The sequence below is a fragment of the Caloenas nicobarica genome, chromosome 1 (assembly GCF_036013445.1).
Source record: "Caloenas nicobarica isolate bCalNic1 chromosome 1, bCalNic1.hap1, whole genome shotgun sequence".
NCBI lineage: Eukaryota > Metazoa > Chordata > Aves > Columbiformes > Columbidae > Caloenas > Caloenas nicobarica.
The window spans coordinates 110066099-110089183 of record NC_088245.1 but is presented as its reverse complement, the minus strand read 5'-3'; the positions used below and the strand labels follow the sequence as shown (position 1 = coordinate 110089183).

At 45.4% G+C, this 23085-nt stretch overlaps 1 long non-coding RNA gene across 2 annotated transcripts; it reads right to left on the bottom strand.

Annotated features, from left to right (window-relative positions):
- Positions 1-6417: 6417 nt before the first annotated feature.
- On the bottom strand, positions 6418-11779 carry LOC136002932 (uncharacterized). 2 transcript variants are annotated; one of them, XR_010608022.1, is made up of 7 exons: positions 11602-11779; positions 11335-11513; positions 10699-10849; positions 10276-10443; positions 9129-9171; positions 7376-7441; positions 6418-6497 (listed from the first exon to the last, which is right to left on the bottom strand). It is a non-coding gene; the product is annotated as an uncharacterized LOC136002932 (long non-coding RNA). The 2 variants fall into 2 exon arrangements; XR_010608021.1 differs by lacking the exons at positions 6418-6497; positions 7376-7441 and adding an exon at positions 8379-8614.
- Between the last annotated feature and the right edge of the window lie 11306 nt (positions 11780-23085).

Sequence of the window (23085 nt, the reverse complement as noted above, 5' to 3'; positions counted from 1 at the left end):
TGTGTGTGTGCGTGTGCGTGCGGTGTGTGTGTGCGCGCCTGCCCGCCGGTCTGCCTGTGCGGGGCGGCTCGGGCGCTCGTCCTCCTGCAACGCGGCCGTGCCCGAGCGGAGTTTCCCTGCGCCTCGTTGCCTGACTTGCCAACCCTCCGCTCCTCGCCGCGGCCGCGGAGCGGCGGCGCGGACCGCCGCGGGGGGCAGCCCCGCCGCCGCGGCCCCGCCGCCCCTCGCCGCGGGATGGGGAAGGGGCAGCCGCCGCTCAGCGCTCCCCGCCCCCGCCGCGGAGTTTGCGCGGGAGCGGGGCTGCCCGCAGACTGCTGACTAATCCCCCGGCCGCGGCAGGCGGGGCGGGCGCGGAAAGCCCTCCGCGGCGCCCCCGCCGCCCTCCGCCCAGGGGCGCGGGGCCACGCCGGGCGCCGCCTAGCACGGGGCGGCGGGGCGCAGCGCGGCGCCTCCCGCCGGGGCCGCCCCGCGGGCCGCGCTCGGGACGCCGCGGCGCGCCCCGCCCCGCCCGGCTCCCGGTCGGCTCCGCCCGCCGCCGCCGGCACCGCCGCGCCGCCACATCCCCGCCCGCCCGGGCCACCGCCCCCGGGGCGGCCGGGTAGCGCAGGCTGCTCGCGTCCCCGACGGGCGGGCAGCGGGGGCGCGGAGCGGCCGCCTGCCCGCCGAGGGGGAGTCGGGTGTGTTTCGTGCCGAGCTTTGGCTCGGGGACCCGCCACCACAAACGTCTGTGCGCTTTCCCCCGCGGCGGGCACGGGCCGCGTCACGGGGTGTCCGACGGCGTACACCGAGTTCCCGGCGCGCAGCCCACCGCGGCGGCACAGCCCGCCGGCTCCGCGCCGCCAGAGTGGGCATGTGCGGCGCCTCTCGCACATGCCCATTATGGAAGGCGGGCGCCGGCAGGGACGCTGCCCGTGCCCGCCTCGCTGTCCCCGGCCGCCCGGCATCGTCCCCGGAGACGCCCTGGACTGCCCCGGTACCTCCCCGCGCCGGCAGCCCCGGCCGCCCGCCGTGCCGTGCCCGGGAGCGCGCTGCCGCTCCCCGAACCGCAAGCCGGCAACCCCGGCAGCGCCTCCCGGCAGCGTGTGGCTCAGCGCTGTGCCCACCTGTGCTTAGGTCACGCCGTCCCCCCGGAGGGGGCGATCGAGGGGGACGGCCTCGTTTTTAGACACAGATTACAATTCAATAACAGAAAGGAGCAGAAGTGCTCGTGGTGGTCGCATCATCTTTGGCTATTGGCATGTGCAGGCACACCGGCACCTACCACTGTCAGCTGGCCCTAGCTGTTATTTAGCAAACCAAACGTGTTGGTATTAGGAGTCCAGTTACTTCTCAGGCCGGTGGTTTTACAAATGGGCGAAAAGGAAGTTTCTGTTTGACAGCTGTTACACCTGTCACTGCGTGAAACAGCAGCAGCTCCCTGTTTTGGTTATTGATAGACTGACAGTCATCCTTCCTTTTACATTTCAGTAGTGTCTGACCTAAGCTAATGTTTTGTCACAGATGCTTCATGCACAAAACCTCCTTGACATCATTCCTGTCTCTTCACTCACAGCTAGCTCACACAGCTTGAATGCTAAACTCTTTCCATGTTTCATTGCTTCTAACACGGTAAGCAAGTGAACAGCTTGATTAAGCAGCGGCCTATTACAGCTGGTAAGGTCCCCACATCCCTGGTTCTTCTGGTGTTTGTGCCCAAGCCCAAGAAATGCTCCTGGCAGAACCCCGCCTGCAGGGCCAGCATGGCTGCATGCCGGGATTCGTAATGCCATCAGGCCTCTGTTCGGTTCTGCTCCCATAGAATCATAAAATCATAGAACAGTTTGGGTTGGAAAGGACCTTCAAAGATCACCTAGTCCAACTCCCCTGCAATGAGCAGGGACATCTGCAACTAGATCAGGTTGCTCAGAACCCTGTCCAGCCTGGCCTGGAATGTCTCCAGAGATGGGGCATCTACCACCTCCCTGGGCAACCTGGGTCAGTGCTTCACCACTCTCATTGCAAAAAATTTCTTCCTTGTATCTAGCCTGAATCTCCCCTTTATTGGTTTAAAATCATTACCCATTGTCCTTTTGTAATACGCCCTGCTAAAAAGTCTGTCCCCATAGAGGTGGGTCCCCACTGCTTGTATCAGTCCTACATCAGTTTAAGAAAAAAAAATAATTTGAATATAGTTTGAAGAAAACCTCAAAGATGGAAATAGAAGCAGAAGCACAGATATAGGAGAGGACTGAGACCAAGTTTAGGTGAAGTTTCGTGTCAGGTCAGGCCTCAGAGCCCAGGTCTCTTGTCTCCCAGTGCAGCACTCTCCCCTCACTCCCTGTTTCCAGCTGTACATTGAGCACAGCATAGGCTTAGTCACGTTATTGTATATCAGGAGGAAACATCAGCGTGTGCCTAGTGCTTCATGTCATTAGCAACAAGTAAAGAGCTTTTGTCATTGCTGCTGACAGTATAATCTGTGCTGATTTTTTTTTTTTTGGTCTCCATTAAAAATATTTTATCGTTATTAAAAATAAAGGGGATTATTGATCATTTCAGTAACCATCCAGTGGCTGATTTGCAATTCTTCAGAGTCTCTCAAGTAAACTAGTTTAAGGACATGACATCCAGCCCAGTTCTCAGCACAGTAACATTTGGTAAGCTACAGGTGACCCCAGGAAGAATAGATCCATTTTGCAGGGCCAGATAGGGAAACTGATGTTTCAGCAGTTCTGCTGGATGTTGCTCTGTCTTCCCAGGCCAGTGCCTGTTTTATTGCCTACTGTAACCAGCATCAGACTGCACTGTGGTGGAAATTACATCTTTCCAAAGGTAGTTGCGGGTTTTTTTCCTCCACGAAATTCTGGCTCCCCTTGGCCCAGGGAGTTGTCTTACCTTTGCCTGTGGGGTTGCCCATAGGAGAGGGACATACAGGGGTGGGATGTGAGGCAGTTTGACATGTGGTGCTGGAAACACAGCTCAGCTGTCTGTGCTGTAACCACACCGAGTGTGATGTTACAACACTGCGAGCATCCCGTGGGTGCTACCAAACCAGAGGGGAAGCCTTCTGTGTACTCCTGATTCTGCAGATGGTGAAATCACCTTGTTACTGTCCATCACTGCGCTGGCACTCCGAAAACTGCCATCAAAATAGGTTCTGTGTTGATATGGTTGTCAGAAGCAGAGCAGCTGGAGGACTCCCACAGTAGTCTGTGAGGAGCAAAGCGTGGCTGAGCTCTCGCCTCTGTTGTAGGGGAAAGCTCCAATAACTGGAGGTCTTGCCGCTAACTCATGCTGGGCTGTCTGCGTTAACCTGCCGAGCCTTAACCTGCTGGAAGGGCAGGATTTGTGTCATGTATACGTACTACTCTGCTACAGCTCTCAATGGCTCTTTACAAAATAGATAATGATGTCTCATTGCTCTAGAGAGTTTCCAAACTAAATTAAGAAGAGAACGATGGGAAGAGATGACCATACAATGAGGTGCAGATGCTGGGAAGAGGGATAATGAGAGGGAGTCCAATATGATTATGTCCTTTCAAAGCAAGCGCCTCAGGGCAGCTGCTTTTGGGGACAGAGTGTAAAAGGGAGATGGGGAAGATGTGACTCATAAAGACAGCATCTGCACAGGGTTCAAGGCTGCTCTGAAGAGCAGACCTGTCCACTGTGAAACATTTGTTGATTCTCAAACCTGTGCAAAGAGACTGCCTCAACCCATGCTCAAGAGCTCTGGCCAAACAGGTCCAGTGGCTTTGCATGAGTCCATGCTGTCATTCCTGAGGTCTTCAAGGCCTGGGTGGGTCAAGAACCCCACAGCCCACGCAACAGGGCTTTAGCCTTTCATGAGCATGAGCAGGATGCTTTGAACATCCAAAAATGAGCATCTCTCTATGCATCTGTTCAAATCTTGTTATGACAGCAAGTTTTAAAACTAATGTGAGAAGAGGAAGTGGACAAGCTTTTATTTAAAATAACCTCATCCTCCTACTTCCAAAAGCTGAGAGAAGTGTTGGAGGAGGGGATTCCTGATGAGTAGCTTCAGATGAGTGAAGAGGGCCTAAGGGGAAAGAAAAGGTGGCAGGAGCAGCTGGCATGGCTGTGGGAGGTATGCAGAGAATCAGGATTTTGCATTGTTTAGTTAGGCATGAGGAACCAGAGAAGGTATTTTAGGAGTGCGTGCAGGGGATTTAGTGCTGCAGATGAGAAATGATTTTTGCAACAAAGCACTGAGCAATGTGTGATGCAGGTTCCAGCTGGAGCTTGGAGAGAATGAGGTTACCTATGGTGAGGAGATGCGTAACAAAGACCGTTGTTTTTTTTTTTTAAAGGGAACTAAAAAAAATTTTTCAAGGAGAGTTTAATAATTATGGCTAGATTCTTAAGGGATGCAAAACCTTTTTCACTAAAGTTCTCTGCATTACGCCTATTTATGCCTGCTGAAAGTCTGGCTGGTGACGTGCAAAAACAGTGTGCTTTGTTCCAAGGGATCAGAATGACATGCAGCCAGCCCACCCGACCGAGCCCTGCTCTGTATTTCTTGGCCTTAGGTCTGGGACCTGGGCCAATGCCAATTAAATTGGTGAGGGCACAGACAAGGTTAACGATAAAGTTAATCTCCCATTGCTGATTGGTAAGAGAACCTCATGACTTGTAGCTTTTGTCCATTTGCAGTTAACAGAAAAGTGAAGCAGAAGGAGGCCATCTCTTTTTCCAGCCTGGGTCCCATCACAGTAGGAAGATTACCCCAAAGTATGTTTTTTTCACTGATACATGCAGCACTTCTCCCACAAGGATGGCAATTTGCTTATACTGAGAAGGGCTTTCTAGAAGCAACCACAGGAAATTGTAGGCTGGTCTCAGTGCAGTTAATAGTTTGTATTTAATCAACGAAACTATTCGTTTTTCTCTTTTCATCTCCTCAGTCCCACCTTCTCTTGGCTGGCACCAATGAGTGGGGCATCGTGGGAACGAACAGCATGATCACAGTTTGACAAACTCAAAACTAAGGTGATTTTTTAAACTCTGCAACCAGAGAAAGAAGAAATGAGAAGACGAAAGCAGAATTTTTAGCATGTGTGATCTCTTTCAGAACAAGTCCTTTGGGGCATGAAGGATGAGGCTATATGAACAATGCCTGCCTTCTTAACCCAATGTACAAACCGTGAAGCAATACCCTACCAAGGAATGGTCACACATTTTGCAATCCATATCCACAGATTTCATTGCCAGGATTCAAGATGGCCGATTCCTTACCTCCCGAAACAGGCTACTGACAAAATCAATTGTGTTGAAATTTTCCCTTCAGCATGTGTAAGCCCCTAGTGTTCACCAAACAGAATGGAAGAGAGAGGTAAAGATGAAGAAAAGCTATGGCTGTGCACGCACTTTGGCGTTTCGCTCCCCAGTGCCCTGACGTTCTGCCACCCGTGACAGGACATACACGCCCTAATTGGACTTGCTAATGCAGATCTTGGGAGAAGTCCTAGGAACTGGAATATCGTTTTGCATCAGCTAAAAGGAAAGAAATCCTCCCTCCTGCTCCTGCATGACATCTCCTTTTTGCTGCCTGTCCTGTAAAATGCACATACATAAATGCTCCTTGCTGGCCTGTTCCTCCGACTGGGATAGAGAGATATATAAAAAGAATGTAAATTACCAGGGAATACTTCGACAGCTGGCACCTGATTCTTTCCTGAGTGCCCTGATGGACACTCTTCGGCAGCTCTTTGCTGATTCATGAGGACTGTAAGAGCAAGCGTGTGTGACTTATCTTTCATAGAGTGTAATAAAAAGAGGGAAGTGCCCTGTGTGGCTAGAACTGCAGTTCTGTGGTCTGTCTCTGAGATGCTCCATTAGCCTGCTGCTGGCAGCGATGACACAAAAACTGGAAATCCCCGATTGTACCATTAACATGAACAGATTGAAAAAGCAAACTGGAATGTTAACAGGGAGCCTGTGCTTTTTTTCCTCTGCTTGTATGAAAACTCAGCGGAGGGGAAGGATGGTTCTGTTCCCTCGCATATTGGCATAGCCTGCACAAAAACACAGCTCTGCTTTTATTAGGGTTCTCCCATGTTATGTCAGATCTAGATTTGCTTCTTAAGCTGAAGCCTTTGAACCATCACTCTCTGGCTATATTTTTGGCTAGGCCATCTGATATTTGTGATTGAATAGATTAGTAATCATGGCTTCTCACCTGTTTGTTTTAAAACAGGGACTGCTGATACTTCTACCAGCCTTAGGGAAGGGTCTTTCCTTCGCCATAAACAATAATGGCCCCAAAAAAAATCGCTCCTTGCAGAAAGATGGATTAAGTTCTTATTTTGAAATGCGGCCTAAATAGTCCTGATGTACTGAAATGTTACAGCTAATATAAGCAGACGAGCCAATTTACAGCTTTCATACTACATTTTAAGAAACAAAACAAGCAGACAAGACAGCACAATAAATCTGCCTGGTGTCCCAGTCTGGTTGTTAACTGAATGCAGTTGTATCAGATAACTCGATGATGCAGCTTCCTAAAAAAACAAGAAATGCACAAATTTTGTCAAGATCATGAATTTTTCCAAATAAGTAGAGGACAGACTTAAACAATATACTCTTTGGAAAAAAAGTCTGTGAGCCAAAGAAGAAACATAGCTGTGGAGGTGCTACCCTGTGTACACAATATAAAGTTCATATTAGAATAACCCCAGTGATACTAGAAAAACAATTATATCATTCAGGATTCAAGGCAGCCAAAGAAAAAAAAGGTATCATTTGTGGATAAATTGTTTTAGAAAAATAGGAATTTGTAATTTAACTATCACAGTTAAATGTATAAAATGTATGGGTTCTTTGCTAAAGCACTGGTTTAAGAATAAACAAGTTTAAGTACAAAATCAAACATTACTGGGAGTTTAGTAAATATGTCTGGAGTCACTGGGATTTTGGCAGAGTGTAATTCCCAGAATAGTGTAAATGTTTTTAATTTTTTTTTTTCTGTTTATGTGTCTTCATACAAAACGGGGCAAAACAAGTTAGTTGCAAGTGAAAGCAGAAGAAAACACATGGACCTATTGAAATGGGTTAGCATCTGATTTCAAATTTAGGAGTAAATGCATACATATGCATACATATATACACATATATGTATGCACACACGTACACTATATATATGTATATGGCACATATGGAAATACTTTTATCTATATATATTTACATAGACAGGCTTAAATGAAAGAAAGGGACATTTAAGTCAGATACTAGCAAAACTTCCCAACAGTAACCTCTTTCTAATAGCAATGTGGAGCACTAGGGTCACCTGGGAAGGGTGTAGGCTTTCCAGTGTTGGGAGATTTTTAAAAGCAAGCTGGATAAATGTGTCAGGTGTGATGTAAAGTATTGCTAATCCTACCTTGGGATAGAAAAATGGACTAGGTGTCCTTGAGGTCTCTGTCAGCCAGCGCTATTTCCTGTGACTCTAGGATGTAGCCAAAGGATAGGTTAGGTGCTACACATCCACATCTGATGAAGTATAAGAAAAATAGCCTGTGATGTGAAGATGCAGAGACACACTTATTACTAAGCAGAGAGGACAGCTCCTCCGTAGCTCACCTACAAGAACAGAAAACGTGGGCTTGGTGGTGGTCCCTGGCACAGCAGCCAAACTGTACAAACAAGGCTGATCAGCCTATTTCTCCCCTGCCCTACTGCTTCACATTCTGACTTACGTCCCCTTTATAGCCTTTGGCTAGGCTTTGTGTCTCTAAAGCTGTTAGTAAAAACAATTATCTAAATATAAATTACAGATGTACAGCTTTGGGACAGCACACTCTGACTCAGAATTGTCTTCATACTGCTCTGTCACGTTCTTCCACCTGCATCTAGATTGCATATTGAGTCATATTGACAGTGTAGTTGGCTATAAAGCAAGAGACCTTCAGTAAAGGACATCACAAAAAAAATCTTTCAGAATGTATATATGAACTGGTATCAGATTGACTGGGTTTTGGACAAAAACACAGAGGTTTTGTGTCATTTACAGGATGCAGCACAGATGATGGAACAGGGACTGAAAGCTGTAGGAATGAGGTCCTACAACTGCTGTATGATCATGGTCAATTCACTGTTAATCCCCCCTTGCCTCAGTTTCTCCATCTTTAAAACTGGGATAAGAAAGGTTGTCTGCCTCTCAGAGGGAGTGGATGAGCATAATCAACAATTTAACACCACTTAGGAAATAAAATACGATATACCAATGTGGAGCTGTAGAGTATTCAGACCAGAGAACCCTTATTTGTAAGATCATTCTTAATGTTATGTTTTGTTATGCTTTATCGTTATTAAATGTAAAAATGAGCCAAGTAATACAACGAAAAGTAAAGGGGAAGTGAGTTTTAATTGCTCTTTAACCAGCCCATTTTCAGCTTCCCACAAAAATATGCATCCCACGTGGCCATTGTCACAGCCTTGCCCCATTGCTTTCTCAGCATATATAAGGCAAGTGCACCAGGTATGTGCTTGGTATGAGTTTGGATGTGCCTCCACACAGTTTCTCTGCTGTGCCTTGAGCTGCTGCTGTCCTTTCTGCCTGTCACAAACATGCCTTTCCTCCGCATTGCTGTAAGTACCCATGAATGAAGTCAGGGACTGCCTACAATCAGGAGAAAATAGCAGAAGAGGACCAGTTAGGACCTTTAAGTAGCAAAATGAACAAACAAAACAAAACAGCTGCATTATTTCAGTGCAGGGGATTTGCCATCCATACATCCCTTATGTTACTTGTGATCACTGAAAACCTAGCGCAGCCATATTTGAATAGCCCTTAAAAATGTCCAGTTACTTGCTTTCCCCATGTTGCCATGTAAAGAATATGCAGGACAGTAGCTGAAGAGTTCTTTGAGGACTATGTTTAAGGTGAGACAACAGTCTGCCCGGTTTTATTTTTAAGCACTAAAAATCTCTCATGACAAAGCACAGAATGTACAATGCTGGAAGAAACCCACTGCAGTAAGTCACAGGTGTACATTTTACGAGCAGGTGAAATGCATGCAGCATTTGATAGAGAGCACTTATTCTTAAGGTGTACATTTTCAGTTCAGAAGCATTAGATATTTAAGCAGGTGTGTATTCAAAGCAAGAAAACATCAGATTTCTTTTTCTCTTACATTTCATAGGAGTGGCTTGGTTTTCCAATTGTTCCTGGTGTTCCTGAGATAAAAACAGAAGGAAGGAATTATCCTACTGTACAACGTACATTTGATCTTCAGAGGGGTTTTGGGTTTGCTTTCTGTGAAAGCTGCACTCCAAACAGTGCTTTCTGCTCATGAATACAGAATTATATTACTACTGTAAATGTAACATGTTATTTTACATTTTAATCGAGGAGCTGGAGTTCTACCCGGCTAAGTGCCCATCAGCATTAGATGACACACAATTAAAGCAGAGTGTCAAAACCTAATTTTCTAAGGCAAATGTTTAAAATCGCATATGTGCCTATTTTTGGATCAAAAGCCCTTATCAAACTGTACACTGGCTTTCCTAGCAAATACGAACGTGCACACCATAGCAGTATGAATCATCAGCTTGCCTCTGATCAGAATTCAGGGTATATTCTGGTTTGTGTATAATACTAAATGAGTTTGGCTTTGCACCTGAAAGCATACACTTTATTTTGACTGCATGGGAATATCATACGAGGAAAGATTGGTTTATATTTCAATGAAATATACTGTACATTTGAGGAAATCATTAAGAGTATTTTTTTCCTCAAGGTGGCTGCAAGTTTACATTTTGGTTCATGGGAGATGAATGTTATTCCTAAGACTAAAACCAGTATTTCATTATTCAGTAATATTTATGTCACAGTAGTACTTAGAGCCCCCTCTTGCTGTTCCTGTAAAATTCTTCCCAAATTCACTAAATCATAATAATCTCAAAAGCCACTATTTGCACATGCTTCTCAGATAGTTCCTAAGAGATGTCTTCTTAAACCACACTGTATTTAGCATGCTCAGTTTGGGGCTTTGCAATTGCTTTTTTTGGAAGCCAGGGGCTGCTCTGGTCCCTGGCAATTCTGCTAAGTTCAGGGAGATTGTTTTCCTTTTTTAAAAAAAAAATTCTTTTTTAGTGCATTCTCTTCTGATATCATGGAAGGTGAATTAGTCTGGCTGGAATGGAGAGGAACAGAATTGCATGGAGATACAGAAATCTCAGGAAGCTGATGGGGAATAATGGTGCAGAGGGGAACTGGGACCAGCAGGTGGGATGTAACAGTAAGAAAGTGAATTGCAGCTTGGGGAACACATTACTTACAGGAGTGGAAAATAATGAGGGAGATGTGTCTGTAACCATCACCATGCCTCCCCTCTCTTTGTATTCCTGGGTCTTTTCTGTTGCCAGAGAACAGTAGCAACAATCACAGTAAAGGGAGTGTTTCATCTTCCCTTGGAAAGTTTCCCTCTCGGCTTGTGAGGCTAAAATCTGTGTATTAAGAGTTCAGATCTGTCAATGGGTCCTCTGAGATGATACTACACGCAGGAGTTCATGTGGGTGAGGGGAAGGCATTTGCTTTGAAACCACCTCCCCCACCCCTTCCAGAACTTATATACATATATATATATATACACAAAAAACATTCAGGTTGCAGAGTCAAAGACAGAAACATTCAGCAACACCTGACTTGACATGCCAATATGACCTTAATTTGGCCTCAGTGTGCACACACATTTTACTTACATGGTAACAGATTAGCTTTTTTTAGGATGAAGTCCTTCCTTCTGAGGTGTCCAGGATCAATTAGGGACAGAGTCAGAGTTACACAAGGAATGAGTCTGTTCCCTGGAGGCCAGACCCTGCGTCATTTGCTGTAGGTGCTGGAAACTGTTGACTGGAAAAGAAGAGCAAAGAGGAAAACAAGAGGAAAGGTTCATGAGTTACGTAGATGTACACCCTCTTGCAAATGAGATTTTGTCCTTGCTTCTCATTTCTATGTCTGATTCTATGGGGATTCTGATACTTCAGAGCTGGGCAGCACGATTTTGTCTGGGTAAAAGTATGGGAGGAAAGGGCTTGAGCAGGGAAGAGCTGCAGTGAGGTGGGTGAACTCAGCCTTGGCTGCTGAAATTTATCTGTCTTCTTGTCAGGTCTGGGAGATCCCCTGAGTGAAAGAGAAAATCAAGATAAGTGACACTAATCCCTGGGTCTCCGACCTGTAGCTAGGTGGCTTGGAATGGCCTGGACAGAGGTGAAACTGGCTGCAGCTCGAGGGAGGAGGAAAGGGAGTGGGATATGAAGAGTGGTCAGGCTCTGGTACAACCAAGCTCACAGATGTGAGGGGAAAAAAAAAAAAGAAAAGAAATGAGAAAGGAAAACCTTCAATAAGGTGGAATTCGAGTTGAGAATGATTGCTAAGTTCCACTGTCTCTTGGTAAATCTTCCTTGGTTTCTTCCCATTTGCCACCGGTGTGGCCCGGCTGCTTTCAGCGGTCACTGGGGATGCCACCAGCGCGCTGATGCATCGGTCTCCGCAGGCTGTAAACACAGAGGATCACCTGCGGGGAAAAAAACAGTCCGTTAGTTTTAGTAAAGAAAACGGTGCCTTCTGTTTACGCTGACTGCGATGTCGTGGCTTCCCCTCACCTCCCGTTCTTGGAAAGAGCCTCTGGAGGAGCTCGCTGGCTCCCACCGCCTCCGCCGGCCGGGGCCGTGCCCGCCTTCCCCGCAGGCAGCGGGGAGCCCTGCGCCTTTCCCTCTGTGGGGGACACAAAAAGGGGGCGGCGGGGCCGGAAGGCGCCAGCAGCTGCCGCCCGGCCGGGGAGGCCGCGCAGGGCGGCCGGGCGGCGGCGGCCACGGGGCGGCGGTGTTGGCGCAGCGCTCCCGCGGCCTTCGCGGGGCCGGGCGGGGGTCGGGGCTGCGGCCCGGGCCGGTGCCGTGAGCGCCTTTCTCCGGGCTCCGGCTCTCGGCCCCGGCTTTGCACTCCCGGGAGTGGAAGTTACTCCCGATGCAGCCGGCGCTGCCTGCCGCTGGGCAGGGGAGCAGGAGCGGCCCCGGAGGCGGGCGCTGCCACGTCTTGTGCCGTTTTGGGAAGACAAGTCAAAATCAGCGCCGTGGCTGAGAAAGCGGCTGGTGGTGCTGGTGCGAGGCTGCGGGTGGTGCCCAGCCAGCAGATCGAACACGCAGCAATACAGTATTTCTACGTGAAAGCAATGGTCAGGCTCTATTCTTCGTGTGTTGGGTTTTCGTCTGTTTTGTTTTGCTTTCCCCGTCATCCAGATGCAGGTGGATGCCGCTGCAGAGGAGGAGGGCAAATCCAATACCATGGAGAAGCAGAACCGAAGGTGTTGGCAGCCAGGGCCAGCCCTGGTGTGGCACCCGAGTGTGGGAACTCAGAGCATTTCTGAGCAGCAGCGGCGGCAGCCGCAGCAGCCCCGTGTCTCTGAGCAAGTGTCAGAGTGTCTTGGCAACAGTACAAGATGTCTGCAACTTTCCTCCACTTACTCAAAAAAAACCCACGTCATGTAGGCAGTGCAGTGGTGCGTGAACACAGCGGTGTAGGCTTGGTTCTGAAGTATTTGCATCGAGAGCAACGGCTTGTTTGGTTGGTGTAGGGGGACTGAAAATTTCATGACAGAGGCTATGGCATTTCTCTCGCTGGCCATTAATTGGTTGTTACAAATCTGCAGTGCAGTCATGGTCTGCTGTCTTTTTTTTTGTTTTCTTCCTCCCCCCCCCTCCTCTCCTTCAAATAATTTATTCTACTAGTAATATTAGTTCTAAGTGGTGTAGAACATGAACTAGTTTCTTTGGTAACCAAGTCGGTTACACACCCACACGAAGTTAGAATCTGCTAGGTGCAGACATTTTCTCTTTTAGAAAAGATGTGGGTTTTGAAAACCACAGCAGTAGGGCAGCAGTAGATGTTCTCAGGGAGCCGTGCCAGAAAAAGTTCCATATACCATATGCAGATTTATATTTAAGTCCTGATCTTTTGTTTATATGCACGTATGGAACTTGAATATATTACCTATATATTGATTTTTCCAGTGACTTCAGGATTATATACTTCTTTCTCATCCCAGTATTTCACCCTTCCCACTTTCTCCCTCACTCCTCCCTACTTGTAAAGAATAGGTGGCTGTGAAAGCGCACACAGTAGGAATACGGCACAGGTGGACAACCGTGCAAATCCGTGCTGCATTACTTCTTACTTTATTTGGTGTAAGTAAAAAGTTGCACTGCTCCTTAATCTGCCTCCTGAAATTACAGAGGTGAACTGCAGCGGCTTTTGTCGATAGCTTCCTTTTAGGGATTTAAATATAAAAGTGGCCTTTTTGTTCTTGGTAGCTTTTTGAAAGCAAATAGGTACGTGCAGGATTAAAATTAATTTGTGAATATGAATTCTAAAAATTAATATGACTAATAATCCCTGTCATACTGTCTTGATCACTATCAGTAGTTTAGTCTATACCAGAAGCGGAGGCTTGGAGAATTTTATGGCCCTTTCTTTAATGACATGTCAAATCCCCACAAAATTAAAACATGTAAGTTTTTAAACATACTTCCCTTGTTCCTGCATATGAGGCAAGATGGCACTAGTACCTGAGAACTGAAAGGTAGCCAAAAACAGAGGCTGAACCTGACAAGGCCATTTCTTTGTTCTTGTCTGAAGTCAAAACAGACAATAAATAGGGAAGAGTGAATTAGAAGGTTTTACCTTACTGTTTTGAATCATCACTCATAAAACTGAATAGTAGGTATGTTTTTAGTTAGATATGTTTTTTATGCTAATGTGATGCCTTTTAACTTCTTCCAGAGTGGGAAAAGCCCATCACAAATACAGAGATCATCTGAAAGTACTCTTACGCAGTACTTGATATTTCATAACATCCCTTCCTGTGCCACAACGAAGTGCATAACATGCTGTGCAATTCTGCACTAGGGACATGGAAATGTTGCATTTCCAGTTTACAGGAGCCTGATAAAGATTGAGCTGGGTGATGTGTGGTAATCACTTTATGTAGTACCGCATATTTAACATTTAATCCATTACAAAGAGAAGGTAATGAAAACATCGGCTGGAAGAAAAGCCCAACTTGAAGAAAACAGACACGTATCGCTGTCCTCCTCTGGGTCACTTATGTCACCCTGTCGCCACATCACTTTCTGAAGCCTGCAGGGAACATTTCTCTCCAGGCTTGTGCACATTCTGCTGTCTCCTCCTGGTGCCAGACATGGTCTTTTCTGCAGCATCTTTCTCGGGCGCTTCCCGTCTCCCATTGCCATAGAGACAGCATGTGCCTATTAGAGACATGGCTGAGATGTGCTCACTCCAACCCAGGGGGGGCTGGAGAAGGAGGCCCATGAGCCGACCTGTAGGCTTCAGGTGCCGCAGAGAGGATTTTGTGGTCAGGTCCTGGTTGGTGTAGCTGTTTCAGTATAGAAAGGCAACAGGCTCCAGAAATCCTCAGCAGATGAAGCGAGCTCATGCGGTACAGCCAAAAGGCTTAAGCAACTCATTCCCAATGCCCTGGGTTATCTGAACCAAGGCCTAAAACGATTTCCGTTAAAGATGATGCGCAGCATTATTTCCTATATTCAGTAATAACCAAAATGTTGCATAGAGCAGGAAGGCTGGGCTTGTATTACAACAGCCAAGCAAGGACTCACCTCAGTCTTGATTCCCCCTTCTGGCCCAGCATTTCTGTGTGGCCCTGACCAAATTATCTCCCTCAGTTTCTTCTCCTCAGAATATGGGTATTATTTTCTTTTTCCGCTGCGTAGGGCAAGTGGGAGCCTAGGGCCATCATCCAGCCTAATCTCCATGCACATACACTCTGTCCAGTCACTTTCACATTTGCTCCAGAGGAGTTTATTGCAGCCCCTGAGCAACTCAGCACTCTTAGGTACCTTTGGTGCCTTCCCATGGGCATGTCATCTCCCACAGGTGTTTGGACACGCAAGCTCCAGGCCAGGTGCCTCAAAGCACGGTCTGTCACCAGCTGTCCTAAATCCCGCTTGTGTTAAGTAACGTTGGCACTTTGGGTCTAAACTGCAGTTGGAGTAACAGGAATGTAAGTGCAAAATACACGGTGACGATGTTTACTGGGTGTAAGCCTAGGCTTAGTCTCAGACTTGAACCAGCACTGCTATTGTGGTAGGAGTGTATATGGTTTTGGTTCTGGTGAGCAGCAGCTATAGAGCAGAACATTGTTTCTGCTGAGCTGTGCATGCTCTCTCCCATGCTTGCCGGCGAGCATAGCAGGAAAGAAATGGGGAGTAGAGTGAATCATGCCCCCTCCACGTCCCCCAGCTGGCCGCTGCACTGGTGGAACTGGGGCAGCACACGGCATCAGGAACAGACCCAGAACATGCAGCGTGTTGATGTGCAGGTGCCTGGTGCAAAGACCCTTGGTCCTGTGCTGGCCTAGCTGTGTCCCCAGATGGTAAGGCAAGGTTAACAAACGTGCACTCAGGCTAATAAAGCTTGACTCTCAATGGGGCTAATTAGCTTCTCTACAGCAACACGGCAAAATGAATGGCAGCTCTGCAGCTAAATCAGTGGGCACAGTCCCATGCAGAGCTGCTCTGCTTTCCTTCTCTGCTTGGGAGAATCTTCTACACCAATGGTAAATCCACAAGGAAGAGGGATACAGCTGCCAGTAAGGAGCTGAGGTACAAAGGTGGTATCCATCATTGCTCTTGTTTTTATAATGCTAGCTAAAAATAGCAAAGGCCATCATTTACACATACAGTTTCGTATTAGTATTCTAACACTTTCAGCCTTGGTTAGCCCCATTTTCCTGCTCTTTCTTCTTTTCTCCTTCTCTTCACAAAACACATCTTAGTCCACAGCAGCCCTTAAAAATGTATAAGCATATGTTGGCATGTGGGCTGCAGTAAGCACTGCTGTTATTGACTGTGAAGAGAAACCAGCTTGTAAGAAAACTTAGTGTTAGCTGTACAAAGAAGCTCAAGAGAACGTGTGCCTACAAGGTGAGCGAGTATGCAAACTGCTGGGGGATGTCTGGGGAGGGAATAAGTTGCCTAAAAAAGGAGGTGATGAGGGCCAGTTCCCCAGTTTTTATGCTCCCAGCCTTCCATTGTGAATTAGCAACTGAAACTCATCATGGGGCCCTCATTTAGAAAAGCTCCAGTGTGAGCATTTATTACGTTTGGCTTTGCGTATATGTGCTTATGTTTGCTTATTTACTCAAGCCACAGCTGTTGTCCCTGCCTTGCATGGAAGTGATGGAGGACATGGCTCAGCTATCTGCAACATGTGGAAATCCTTCTGTGCATCTGGTCCCTGAGTCAGGCCTGGGTTTCCTTTTATTTGGAGTTTCTCAGTGTTCAGGTTGATAAACAACACCCGCTCCAAAGTAAAAGTGCCTAATGTCGCCAAGGCCTTATAAGCGCTTTACAGTACTTTCATTGAAACTTGGATTATGCTCATAATAATGGCCTTCATATGCTGCAAATACATTAACACTTTTCTCTGAGACAGAGCCTGCTTCCATTATGCTGGTTCCTCTGGCACACAGGAATTATTGCCTACCAGACAAGTGTTAAGTGAAATGTCGCCAGGGGATTATCACCTCCCTTTCCTGCATGGTTTTGCTAAACTGAGCAGGAGAGGAGGAGCTCCCACTGCCCTGCTAGGAAGCCTTGAGGAGGGGCTTTGTTTTTAAGGTATTTTTAAAAATTATTATTTTTTAATATTTTTTTTAATAAGGAGGGAAGAAACATTGTTTTGATGTAATTTTTTTTTTTTCTAGTGTGAAGACCTGGCCTTCTACAGCTCATTCCTGATACTTCTAGCTGCCTTTGTAGAAAACATGGAATGACTCTGGAAGATTCACCTAATGTGAGGCTCTCCCTCTCCCTGTTTCCCCACATGCTCCAAACACATCTTATATGGGCTTTTAGTGTCCATACATCGTTTGCAAGAACCAACTATAAGTTTAGTTGCTTGTAACTTTTGAGTTCATTGTGTTCCTCATCTGCCAGCCTTTGCTGCCATCACAAGCCAAGATTTTTTGACCTTAGTGTCTTTTTCTTACCCTGGTCACTCTCATCTTTGCTAAGATTAATGTGCTGTACTATGAACTCTGGTTATTATTCACTGTGATTATTGCCTAACTGTGATTTATGCAAACCAGTGTCACCTCAGACAAGGTATACATACTCCTTAGCTTGTGTACACATGCAGTTGATGGCAAGATGAAAATTGCTTGACATGTTGATATTTTATGATGTTAGATGGGTTCATCCTGGAATGTATTTCAGTTGTGTAATGCTGTAGCAGCAGGCGATCATAAGACATTTTCTACAGCAAATATAATGCCTGGGACAAAGATACATGGATTTAGGCAGTGATAGATTAAAAACTAATTGTGGTGCAATGCTGATGCCGGTTTAAAAGGTTAAACATTGAAAAGAGCATTTGAGGTTTTCAAGCTTCTGTTGTAGCAATCCTGTCTTGGCCAAGCTGAAGGGCTCACCTCCTCTTTATTTTGTGTTTTTCCATGTGCTCCCAAACACGGAAGGCACCTGAGAGCTGGGTCTGTTCAGCCTGGAGAAGAGAAGGCTGAGAGGGGATCTCATCAATATTTATAAATATCTCAAGGGTGGATGTCAGGAGGATGGTACCAGACTTTTTCAGTGGTGCCCAACCATAAGATGAGGGGCAATGGGCACAGACTGAAGCACAGGAGGTTCCATCTAAACACGAGGAGGAACTTTACTCTGAGGGTGCCAGAGCCCTGGAACAGGCTGCCCAGGGAGGTTGTGGAGTCCCCTTCTCTGGAGACATTCAAGACCCGCCTGAACACATTCCTGTGCGATCTGCTCTGGTGAACCTACTTTAGCAGGTGGGTTGGACTAGATGATCTCCAGAGGTCCCTTCCAACCCCAACCATTCTGTGATTCTGTGATGCTGTGTACAGAAGCAAAGGTGCAGCCCCCACCTTGGGAGGGCCCTGGGCAGGGCTCAGGGGAAGCAGCCATGGCCCTGGGGCTGGGGAGAGGCCTGCGAGGCACTGCACCACTCATGTCTGCCAAATCTGGTCCCTCTTCTTGCCCTGAGAAAGTATTATCTGATCTTTGTCCGAGAAGTTAAAATCATAAACAGGCAAATAGAAGTGAGAGGGGAGAGGAAGGGAGGTGAGGAGAGCGAGGACGACACCATTTCTCACTGTAGCATGAATGTATCTCAGGGTCCATTTAATTGCAGACTTTCCTCCTCCTGGTCTTTACCCTCATGCCCCTGCTCCAGACAACTTGTGTGGGAACTGGAGTGAGGCGAGGGAGGTGCTTTGGGAGTGAACTGAACATAAAGAATCATGTGGAGCAGAACGCAGGAGCTTGGGAAGAGCCACCAGGTATAGGGACACAAACAGGCAGATGTCCTGGGGTAGGTCAGCAGCCGAATGTGACTTTCAAGTAGAGCACATACAATCCTCAATCCAGACCTTTCCAGGATTGTGGCCAGGCACGCTTAATTGAGGAAAAAATAAAGATATTTAGGTTGCAGGTGTTGACAAAGCAGTGGTGGTGGGGGCTGCAGAAAAAGTCTGTGTCACAGAGATGACAAGGACGTGATGTCTGGGACCCACGTTGCTGAAGGTACAGCTGGGGGGTTTGAACTTGGTACCCACAGGGTGGAGGAAATGGCCTGCTCGTTGAGTTGCAGAACCAACATCTAGAAAACTTTGGCTTCTTGTAAAGCCTCCTATGAGAGACTTTACTTTCTGTGACTCAGCTTCCATAACTGCTAAACAGAACAACAGTGTACTTGTCAATGTCATGGGAGTCAGTGCATCGATGCTGGAAAATTGCTGTGAGGTCTTTGGATGGACAGTACCATGAAAAGCACTTTAGTCAAAGGATCATCGTAAAAACACTTAGCCTGGTATCTTACCGTTTGTGTTTTAAAACAGATATTCTTAATACTATGTTCTGCAGAATGAGCTAGTGTTGCTGTTAGTTTGAAAGTGGCTTGCAACGTCTTTTGTGTCGTTATGGTTAAAAAAATGCCTGCTTTTACCCAGCCAAGAAAAAAAACCATTGAATTATCAACATTTTAAAAAATAAATTCTGGTAGGAAAACAATGAAATGTGCATATAAACCAGTTTCTGTATTACAGTTTTTCTAAATTCTGTAGGTTACTGAAAATGTTTCTGTGATAATTTTGCCCCAGTTGGAGACAAATGTAGGTCTTGCAGGTAGTGGGAGAAGGCTATTTTATCACAGGGGACAGGAAAACTGGCCCAGCCAGTGTTGGGGCATGAAGCTATAGCTCACAGCAGGGTAATGTACCGTTACAGTGAAATCCAGCTGGCTTGCTTTGAAACACAAGCATTTTATGTCAAAACAAAATATTTACTATCTAAACCAAGACATTTTAAAAAGTTTTTGGGGTTATTGAAAGCAGAAAGTAACATCCCCCTCCCCACCAGTATTTGTGGGATTTGTACTATCCACTGAAAAACCTTTCCAATATAAAGTATCTAGTCCAGTTCTACATAGGATGAATCCAAAATACAGTAGGCATAGTGACTGTTTCTTAACACCTTCCATGCTGTAACGTATTTGTTAGTTGCTACTGAGATGATGCGCATTCTAAAATGTAAGCTATCTGATAATAGGGAAGGATAACGTTATGCGAAGCATTTTGCTAAATTTGTAACTTTATATTTCAGTGAGAAGTATTTTAATATGTTACCTTACTCTTTCTATACTTTATCCAAATTAAGTTGGATCTAATATTGTCTGGCTTGATACAACTCTCAAGCATATACAACAAGACCTGAGAGTTCAGATACATATGTATATGATATACTCCTATATTTACAGTAATTCTGTTAAATTTAAGACCCAGACTTTAGCCACCTGACATGGTAGAACACACTAAAAAAATCTGAATTCTAATTTTACCTACATGTTGCTGCTGAAAAACCAGAAGGAAAAAGTGGTATGACACCTAGAGTACACCTATAATGATTTCATTTGCTGCAGAGTCATCCTTCAGCAAAATGATAACTAGCCAACCCTTTTGTCAACAGAACACTATTAAATTTATCATTTAAGTTGATAGGTAAACAAGAGAGTTAATGAACCAGAGACAAGTTGGTCATGATGGACAAGAAATATAAGGATTCTGCATTGCCTTCTCCCTTGTTCATCCTTTCATACCTGTGCTGTTTTGATTTGACACCAATTTTACTCCTGTTTTTACACTTGTCTTGCACAGCAGTAAATAATTACACAAAGATGAAGACAATTGCAAATCAGGCTTGACATATTTCACAGAGTAAATTGCAGGAACCGTAGTTAGGACTCCTCAGGTGCTTGCCCTGGTTTTGCAAATCACTTGCTATTTGACCTTGGACAATTAACCTTTCTGTGTTTCTGTTTATCTAACTGTACTATCTCCCAGGGTGTTATTAGGCTTAATTTATCAATCACTCAATATGGTCTTATAAAATATACTGAAATCTCTACTGAAAGAGACCAGGTAAGTTCATAATAGTGTTTAGGAGGATAATTCACCTATTAAACTTGATTTGTAGCTTCTTTGACTTACTAGGTTTTATCAACAGAATTTGATCCAAAATATTGAGCAAGTAGAGGTGGGGAAAACCAGGAGAGCATTGTCAAGATCATGGATATTTTAAAAGATGAAAAATTTCAAGAAGTGGTTAGTCGGTCTCGTTAAGCATGATATGACACTGAGTCTTTCAAACAAGCTTAAATAAATTAATATTTGCATTGATATGCATTACTCAGCAAAGCATTCTCAATGTTTTTAGCTTGCAAATCAAACATGAAAAAGCAGGAAGATAAAAAAAAATCTGTCAATAAAGCTAGTAAAAAAAGACAATTTCCAGGTTTTCTTATATTTTAAATGAAAGTTTCAGTCACCTCAGAGAGAAGCAGAGTTTGCAAGGTACTTGTCTGAGCTCATGCATTGCTGTGACTGCAAGGTTTAACGTTGTAAGTCTGCACCTGAAGTAGGCAGAAAAGCTTTTTTTTGTCAGAAATTTCTTCTTGGACATAAGGAAACTGCCTTCACAGGCAGTTTCTAATTAAGATAATTATTTTTGGTCAGAAAAAATCCTGTCTAGACTATAAACTATAATAATAAACTATAAACTTTGTCCAAAGTTTCATCCACTGGAGACTATCCTTTGCCCTCCTCATACCAGCACAAACTGGGAGGGTTTGCAATGGCTGCTTCCAGGTTTACACTGGAGGAAGTGAGAGCAGCTGGAAAGCTAACCCCAAACTTACACGTGCCAAGAGAAAGCACGACTGAAACTGGAGCCATGACAAGTACAATGTGAGGTGCAGGTGTAAATGCTGTTTTTTTTCTGTACAGGAAGAGTACCTCAGCATTAGCGGGGAGGAAAAGTGCAGAGTTACAGATAGCCTGTGAGCAGATAATGAGAAAGGAGAAATGGATACACAGCCATCAGGGAAATTAGCCATAGAAGTTGAAGGAGTTACTATTTTATAATGAAGAAAGGTTTGGAGGTGTGTCTGTTGTACATAAAATGACTCGAGACGTGATGTTAAGACTGAGTATCGTTTCATTTAGAAATCAATCCTGCATGCTAAATAGCTGTGATAACATAATTTATTTCCTGATTAACAGGGCATTTTTCCCTCTTCTGAAGGCACAGCACTGGAGAAAAAAAAATCCCTTATTTCGCTTATTGCAATGTATATTCTAGGATTTGGAGAACTTGCTTCTCCACTGGGGAGAATAGCTGGGAGCTCAGCTCAATGCCAGGCTCCAGCTGCTGATTTGGCTTTTCCTCAGTGAGCACTGCAGCCCTTTCGCCTCCCACTCCCATCCTGAGCTGCTTCTGTTCAACCATCACTAAGTCTGGTTTAGGAGGTGTGAGTTAAAGTCTCTCATGCTTTCTTTGGCGGTACAAACTTGTTAGTCACGAACGCCGCTAAAGAGATTTGATTTTCTGTACAAGTTAGAAGCTTCTACGTGTTGTTGGTACTCGGCAGCCACATTCACCTTCTTAGAGCATCTGGTATTATCATACCTGGCAGACTGATTATCATATCTTGAGTGATTTGCATGTCTTGAGTTGTTGAACACAGGCAATTTCTTTTATTATATGGCATGGCTGCTCAATAGTGGAGATAGTGGAGGCCTGAATTTCCATGGAATGAATCTTCTTTTACCTCTACTAGCAGACTCAGAATGAGATGACTTTGCTGGAGGAGTCATGGTGTCTGGGACCAGAGTGTAAGGCCTGGAGAGTCCCTGCACTTCTCAAGTGTCTTGTGCATCGTTCCAGGATCCCTAAAGCAGGGTTAATAACGCGAGCATGGGGGAAGCTGCTCTCCTGCTGGCTAACGTTCCGCTTTCTATTCAGGTCTTGGCTCATCATTATGCCTTTTTTTTTTTTCTTTTTTTTTTTTTTTTTTTTATCAGCCAAGAAGCTATAGGAAGCAAAAACCTTTGAAAAACAAAAATTATTCTTCAATAGTTTATACATTGGTTGTTGAATAAATTATTTGGGAGCATCACTGCGCTGCTCTGTATGGAAGAGTTATAAGCCCCTGGCTTTGCTTACTAATCCTGGCCAAGCTTTCCTTGGTCGTTTCCACTCTCTCTGGCATTTCCTTTTTCCATTGCTTTATTCATAAGGTTGTGATTTTTATCGCTCTCTGCTCAGTAATAATGTGGTTCCTATCCTTCCTGCAAGAAGAAATTTCTTATTCTTTTTATTACATATAATCATTCTTTCCTTAATTTATAGCATGTCATGTATTATTCAGTGACATCTCTTGGCTCTGATTACAGGTTCTATATAATCTTACACACTTCAAAAATGATTGTTTAAATTACAATAAAATAATATCCAGCTCATTTATCTGGTGAATTTGTCTTTCATTTGCAGTTATCAGGGCCCATGTTTTATAGTGAAGAACTTTCTGCAGGAGCCTTGCAGAGAGGTGGAGCTAATGTGCTGGGATTCCTTGAGAAAGAGAAAGAAACATCCCTGGGGAGCACTACCTGCCTCAGGGGAAAGATGTTGAAGTTTGGAGAGAAATGGCACAGAATCTGTAAATCACTGGAGACCTGAACCAGAATGCAC